This window comes from Amblyomma mixtum, chromosome 3, assembly GCF_055824585.1.
Source record: "Amblyomma mixtum isolate Tamu chromosome 3, ASM5582458v1, whole genome shotgun sequence".
Taxonomy (NCBI): domain Eukaryota; kingdom Metazoa; phylum Arthropoda; class Arachnida; order Ixodida; family Ixodidae; genus Amblyomma; species Amblyomma mixtum.
In genome coordinates, this window is record NC_143014.1 from 107,645,124 (window position 1) to 107,651,295 (window position 6,172).

Here is a 6,172-nt window from a genome sequence, read left to right on the forward strand (position 1 = left end):
TGCTGGGAGAGGCCACCACCCCAACCCGCGCCTAAAACCTCTTCTTCAATAAAGTTTGCCTCCTCCTCCTAAGTCCTAAGTGTTGGGACTTATGAAACTGCATTGGAGAATGTGCATGAGCTTATTAACAGAACATCAGACTAGAAAATCAGCAGCCATTGTCTATACTAAATATAGTGAGAATCTTTTTTCCACATATTTCATGAACTATATAACTACTCCGTTGTGTCTTAATTGTTCATTTTAAAAACGTTTGAGCACTGTACGTAGCTGTCGGAGCGAGCGCCCTGTGGAATGTCTTGCCTGCAACACACAAAATTGGCAGTGGACAAGTCGTACGAAGCCAATCCAAGCTGTTGGCTGTCGGTTTGGCGCCAAACATGGCGGCAAAACTTTTGTCGTGCAGAAGGCAGGTTGTAGTGCTCAGGTTGCCCGGCGTCTGGATTTTAGGGTTCTGTACCTGCAGTGCACTGACGTTCTATTCTGCAGGGTCATTTTGGCATCTTTGAGGATGGCTGAAATGGCAGCAGCCAGCCTGGAAAGTGGTGAGTATTCGTATTCAGTTCATTTTTGTTCCGAAAGAAGCATTGTTTCGGATCCGTTAAAGATGGCCGATCAGTCGCGGCAGTTTCGATGTGCGACGAACCGGCGCGTGGATGATTGCATTGAACTTCTTACGATTGCTGGTGACGAAACTTACAGCGCTGTATCTGCTGACCAGCACTGTCACCCACTAGAACTGGCCGCATCTAACAGTTTCGATGAAGTCCGTACATCTCGACGCACATTGCTGAGTACGCCTGGTGAAGATGACTCAGACGTCTACAATGATTATCGTGCTGTGGACAGTCATTGACACGCAATGAATGCTGAAGAGCACATTGAAATCGCCATTGCCGAGGAAGTTCTCGACCCTGAAGTTGAAGAGGTGTCATTCTTCAAGCAGGTGCAAACTTGGACAGTGGAATCGGGCGCTTCGCATGCATCTGTGACTGCGCTTCTGGGGTTGTTGCGCAAGCATTCGTGCTTTTCCTCTTTGCCACGTTCAGCAAGAGCATTGTTGGAAACGCCTAGGAAGTCCCTCGGTATTGTACAAGTTGCCGATGGAAAGTACTGCCATTTCGGCATCGCTGAAGGAGTTCGTGAAGCATTGAGCCACGTCAAGGAGCTGCCTCGAAAGCTAGCGCTTAATTACAACATCGACGGGCTGCCGATCGCGAAAAGTTCCAGGAGCTAGTTTTGGACCATTCCCGGCAGTATGAAAGACTTGGACACCATGATCCTTTTGTAGTTGGCGTCTTCTTTGGAAACAAAAAGCCAGATGATGCTACCGTGTTCTTGCGCCATTTTATTGGCGACCTGCAGGAAATACTCACCTCAGGCGTGCGCTTTGATGCAGACGTCATCCCTGTCAGCATAAATGCAATTAAATGCGATGCACCAGCAAAGGCATTCATTCTTAGCGTCAGAAGTTACACAGGATACCATAGCTGCACCAAACGTACTGCAAAGGGCATTTATAGAGAAGGCAGAGTATGCTTTCCAGACATTAACAAAAGTTTGCGGATCAACATTTCCTTTCGCAGCCAGCTTCAAGAAGAGCACCACACTGGTGATACCATTCTTGAGGAACTTCCACTGGATTTAATCAAGAATGTGCCACTTGACTGTCTCCATTTAGTATGCTTAGGCTTCGCGCAATAGCTTCTTGTATTGTGGACTCGTGGCCTGAAATAAATCAGGCTCGGAACCAATACCCGCAATGAAATCTCCGTGAGTCTGAGCAAGCTTGAGAAGTTTGTGCCATCAGATTTCAGTCGAAAACCAAGAGGTCTGCTTGACTTATATAGATGGAAAGCCACCGAGTTTCGGTTCTTTGTGTTGTACAGTGGACCACTTGTACTGCGCTCAGTAGTGCCTGAGAGAATGTATGGCATCTTAGCACTTAATGTAGCGATCACCATCTTTCCATCACCAAATGCCTCCCTTAATGAGAGAAGTTATGCTGAAGAGCTCCTAAAGTTTTTCATTGAAGGCTTTAAAGGAATAGGGCAGCACCATGTGTCACATAATATGTACGCACTGTGCCATCTTGCAGCCGATGCCCATAACTGGGGGCCACGTCACACATGGAGTGCATTTCCTTATGAGAGTCGCATGGGGCATATTTAATGGTTTTTACGAAAGCCATAGTCTCCTTTGCAGCAGCTATCAAATCGGCTTGTGGAGAAGAATGTTGGCTTTAAAAATAATGTCGTCAGCAGCACCCCATCATTCCATGCTGAACATCAGTGTGGTCCTCTTCTGCCTCACTGCCAGGGAACACAGTACAAGAAAGTGGTCCTTCCAGATGGTACTGTTTTTAGTGTAGATAGACAGAACTGCTGCAAGCTGTGTGATGGCAGCATAGTTGTCATTGAAAACATTGCTTGCTCACAAGATTAACCCTGCATTATTGGACGGAAGTTTTTACAACGAGATTACTTGTACATTACACCACACCATGCCCATCATCACTTTTGGGAGTCTTCAGTGTGCCTCAGCAATCTAACTTGCAATCATGGCTTTAAACTCGATTTCCAAAAAGCGCACGAAAGTTTCTTGCTCGAAGAAGTTGACTGTTTTTCCTCTTTCACACTTGCAACTATAAATGCGGCAAGAGCTTTTGTAAATAGTAATAAGAATATTTTCATTTCTTTTCACTTCTTTTCTGTACTTTTCCTTGCCTTCTAAGCACGAGTTCCTTCTGGTCAAATTTCCTGATGAAAATGACTGCCACTCAACATGGTTCAACGACGACATATGCCTGTGGCCACGGCATTGTAGAAACATGCAGGCACTAGTGAAAGGTGCAGCTTCTCCATCTGAAGACTAGCTTCATGTCCATTGTGTGCTTTTTGAAGCATTAAGTAAGTTTGCAGCTCAATTTCCAAAGTACTAAAGCACTTGTAATCAGTGCATGAAGTGGTAGTTTATTTCAGAAGTGCTAGAAAAGTTGAACACATGCCTGTCTGGAAGGTTGTTTTCAGAAAGGTCGTCAAACAGAAATTAAAGGTGCATGCAGAGATGTGACCAGTTTCCCAAAATGCTAAGCAGGATAATGTTTGCTGAGTGCACTTTAGCCAAAATAATATAGAGTAATGCAGGTTTACCTGTTATTTTGTGGAAAAGTTAATTAGTTGGCTAATGTTAAACTTTTTTGCCTTTTGTTGGCCTTTCCCATAAATGAGTAAAGGCTAGTCTAAAACTTTACTGAGGCTTCAGTGTAGCTGGCTCAGAAATATATAGAAAGTGGCATCTTTGAGGGTGATCTGATGTAAAAATAAGAAGCTACCTTTGATCGAGATGTTTCCTTTAACATTAAACATAGCTAAAATAATTGCGAATAGTGAGGTGTCACATCTGACGTGCTTAACTGTCTGGTGATTATTTTTTCAGACAGTTATGAGGAAGCTCGGAAAAAACTCCGACGAGCTGAAGACACGTCAGATCTGGAAAACGAGGTTGATCTTGGCAGAGGGAAGAGAAGAAAGCTACAAAGAGCTTTGAGTTCCAGCCCAGAAACTGATGTCAGGCCACCATTGCCACCACGTGTCATGCTGAAAAGTATGCTTTCTGCTTCTAATGAACTTTTATGTGGATACTGTAGTGTGGATTGGGTAGCTGTTTTTAACCAAGCAATTACATCCCCATTATTCTCTGCAGTGTTCCCCTTAGGAAAGTAAGTACAAGAGTTTTAGCTATTTTAATTTAATTTTGGTGCTATTTCAACTTCGTGAACTTCAAGCAGCAATTGTTCATGCTCCGAATCTACTATAGCCAGTATTGTCAAGCAGATTAATTGCCTTCAAGGTTATCAGTTTTGCAAGAAACCGTACCTCTTGACGTCAAATAACGTGTATTAAAGGGGCTGCGAAACACTGCTTGGGGGGATACCGGCTATACTTCAGGTGGATTCTTTATGTCACACAGATTCTGACTTAAAAAGAGTTACAGGAATCGATGCACAGGAACGGGAGTTATTCAGTGGAGAAATTTCAAAATACAAGCAAACAAAACGCTGCCCTCAACTCGATTTTGGCGGGGCTTCCCTTTCCTATTTCGCTCTCCCAATGACGGCACCTGGCGCAACCAATCAAAACAGCCAGCCAGAGCACGTCGCGGAAGTTTGTACTCCATGGTTGCCTGCTCCCTGTAACTCGTTTTTGCTGAGACTGGCAGCGTCGTTTCCATGCCAGAGCACCCCTAGTGGTGTATTTTTATTTTACTTGCTTTGCAGGGCTTTTATCTAAGACAAACAATTTGTTTTTGTTGATCTAATATAAAACGCAGACAGGTGCAAAATGTGTCTATTTATTCACACAATTTGCAGTATATTTACTGTTTGTCCGATCATCAAGCTCGCGCCAGGTGATGTCATATCCGCTGCTAAAAACCCGCCACTGTGTGGCGACACCATCAGAACCATAAAGTTGTTTTTGGGAGGACATTAAAATATTAAAAAACGGAATATACGCGGCATTACCGACGCTAATAGCAGCATTATAACTCACTGTATGCAATCAACAGGCAAAACAGTTAACTAAGATTGTGTTTCTGGGCCCCTTTAAAGCAGTTTAGCAACATCATAAATAGGGCAAATGCTAACGGATGTTCTGCTTTATTTTTTATTCATTTTCATGTGCAGAGACAAGTAGACATAAAAAGACACAGAACCCCAGCGTATCATATTCTGAGCCTTCAGTGAACCTTTATGCCTGGCACATGATCTAAAAGGGCAAAGTAGGATTTTTTTTGTTCAGTATGTAAATTGTCTTGCAGGGAAGAATTGTTGTAAAAGGAATTATATCTCTTCCAGATAATGTTTATTTTTGGGCTATTTGCAATTTTTAGCTGTTTAAAAGCCTAAAAAAATATCTTGCTACAAACTCTGTTCTAGTATTTATATTTTTGGTGAACCATATTTCATTTTCTCTCTGGCAGTGGGCAGTGAATTCGATTCGGCCGAGATGTCTGATTCAAATAGTGAAGCACAAAGCCGGAAGCCTTCAAATGGGGCAGGGAATGTTAGAAGCTAGCCATTTTGTGAGTAAAAGGCTGAAAAGTGTGACAGTTGGAGCCTGGTTACAAGGCTTGCTTGTTTTTTATTACTTCCAAGATCTGGTGCTGTTACAGTGCTGGTTAATAGGGACCTTCCCCGGACACGGCCGAGCCACGCACGGCCAAGGGCGTCCGCAGAATTTTTTGCAGGGGGGGGGGCCCATTGGTTGTTGGCGCCGGAGGGGGGGGGGGGGGGTATGTTCGTAGCAAAAAGGCACTATTTGCGGAGTAAATTTATTTATTTATATACAAATAAAATAAATAAGTAAAATACACGCATGAAAGAAAAATTACAAACAGCAAATTAAAGCGAGGCTAGGAGAGATACATTGGAGTTTATCAAAGAAGAAACAATTAAAATTAATAAAAATGCAAAAAGATACTATCACTTCGTGGAAAAGAGTGCTCAGTCTTGCTGCATACGGGTTCTCGACACACCCGGATTGATGACCAGCACACAGCACAATATGTTCACAAACGCAACGACAGTCAGTCAGTAAACAGCAACTGTAGACGCCTCGGATTTTTCTGGGCGAATTGCGTGATGACACGGGTGATAAATTCATTCCTGTGCTTCATTACACGCTCTCGGTGCACACTCATCATACAAAGGCCGTCCAGTCTGTCGTTTGTCATCGTTGAGCGTAGCCACGTTTTCACTCTCCTCATTGTACTGAAGGAGCGTTCGACCGTACAGGTAGTAACTGGCAAAGCCAGAGCCACCTCAATGGCTTTTGCAACACCAGGGAAGAATGTCTTGGCCTGATGTAGAAGCTCGCAGTAAGTTATTTCTGATGGGTCCCCAGTTTTGTTGCACCACATCTCGTACCAAGAGATGGCCTCTTCCTTGAAGTTGTCGATGCCGTAAAAGCACTGGAGTTCTTCGGCGAGAACAGCGAACTCAACACGGCTCAAGTGCTTCATTTTTGATGGATGCAGCTGGAGAAGTTTGAAGCTCCTCTCATTGCTTTCAGAAAAGCGCCGAGCTAAAGAAGCAGTGAGGGAGTCCAAGTATGGCACATATATTGCCACACGGTAGTATTCCTCTGGCGACTGAATCCCGTAGTTGTCT

General features: G+C 43.8%; 1 long non-coding RNA gene and 1 pseudogene across 1 annotated transcript; both read left to right on the forward strand.

Moving 5' to 3' along the window:
* Nucleotides 1-274: 274 nt before the first annotated feature.
* On the forward strand, nucleotides 275-5,110 carry LOC149351293 (uncharacterized). Its single transcript, XR_016289494.1, has 3 exons — nucleotides 275-545; nucleotides 3,439-3,606; nucleotides 4,984-5,110. It is a non-coding gene; the product is annotated as an uncharacterized LOC149351293 (long non-coding RNA).
* LOC149351294 (uncharacterized) lies at nucleotides 863-1,704 on the forward strand (annotated as a pseudogene).
* Nucleotides 5,111-6,172: the final 1,062 nt, after the last annotated feature.